The sequence below is a fragment of the Amphimedon queenslandica genome, unplaced genomic scaffold, assembly GCF_000090795.2.
Source record: "Amphimedon queenslandica unplaced genomic scaffold, v1.1 AMPQUscaffold_2210_Cont25787, whole genome shotgun sequence".
NCBI classification, from domain to species: Eukaryota; Metazoa; Porifera; class Demospongiae; order Haplosclerida; family Niphatidae; genus Amphimedon; species Amphimedon queenslandica.
This window is the reverse complement of record NW_003557454.1, coordinates 1-1,267: the sequence shown is the minus strand read 5'-3', so window position 1 is coordinate 1,267 and position 1,267 is coordinate 1. Positions and strand designations below refer to the sequence as shown.

Here is a 1,267-nt window from a genome sequence, read left to right as displayed (position 1 = left end):
TGATCGTTTTTCATAGAGTATCTTTGTGCCTTTCAAGAGCTCTCAGTAGACCTGCAAGTTCTATTCCATTCACTTAAAAGTGCTCCAAAGCACCTAAACTGCTTGCACCTACATAAATTTTAGCTGCTGCATTTACTTACAATCAGTTTCATTGCCTTTACAATATCATCAACAAATAGTCAACTTTTTGCAAAAAATAAAAATAAAAAAAATAAGTGTTGAATAGCAATTATATCAAAGTGCCGACAAAGCATTCTTTCACTTTTCTATTCTTTCCTATGGTTTCTATTTTACCACTAATATTATTCAATACCAATTTCTGCCAAGAAGGTGTGGTTTCCTGTAAAACGCACGTGTTTGCCCTAAAAAGAGGCGTGGTAATTGCTTTTTTATTAATTGTTATTACCTTGTTGTAGTTCTACAACAAATTGTCAGGCAAAGAGATATATACATGCTCATTTATATTAATTGATTTTTGTGTGTGCCACTGTGGATTGCTTATGACCCATGTAGGGGTATGGGTAGTTCAATCAAACACACTTCTTGGTTGCATTATTTTTATTAAATTATGAGCCAAACCTACTTAATTTAAATGTTTAAGTAGTCTGGATTAATAACATGAATTTATTTTGGGCCTATAAATTGGAAATTAATAAAAAATTTGTACCAGATGTTTAATATTGGCTAGCTTTGATTTTTAAGCTTTGCAGGGCCCCTCCCATGAGTTTCATTTTTTTCCTGTCACATGTTCACATGAGTGCTTTATTAATGCATAACTGGTAGTTTTGGGATTAAAATTTTGGCGAGCTTTTTTATTTTTGCTGATTGGTGAATTTAAATTTGGCAAATGTGTAACCAGTGCCACATGCTGCTTTAATTTTGGTAACTGGCTGTCAAAAAGCCAAAAGCCCCTTTCAAACTTACTAACTATATGTACTACTTGACTTGTACATGTATATTGTATTTTTTTCATTTGGCTATTTTTATACATAATTTGGCTAAACTTTCGCTATTTTTGCGGGTTAGCATGAAACCACGAAATTAAAGATCTGCTAAAATTTTAATTGCCATTAAAGGCGTGGCACTAACATTGCGAATCTGCAAAAGTTATTTTTTATATGCAATTTTTTCATAATTTAAAATTCTTTTCCAAAATTTTAATGCGCCTCCTCATTGTTTACATTTATCGAGTAGCGAGAAATTTTCATAACCAAAATATTAATACATGTACATAATTTAAAGTGTGACAGCTCTTATTGTTCAAGGA

The 1,267-nt window shown here is 31.7% G+C and overlaps 1 long non-coding RNA gene across 1 annotated transcript; it reads right to left on the bottom strand.

The window, feature by feature from the left end:
- Nucleotides 1-212: 212 nt before the first annotated feature.
- LOC109593277 (uncharacterized) lies at nucleotides 213-447 on the bottom strand. Its single transcript, XR_002190859.1, has 2 exons — nucleotides 407-447; nucleotides 213-362 (listed from the first exon to the last, which is right to left on the bottom strand). It is a non-coding gene; the product is annotated as an uncharacterized LOC109593277 (long non-coding RNA).
- Nucleotides 448-1,267: the final 820 nt, after the last annotated feature.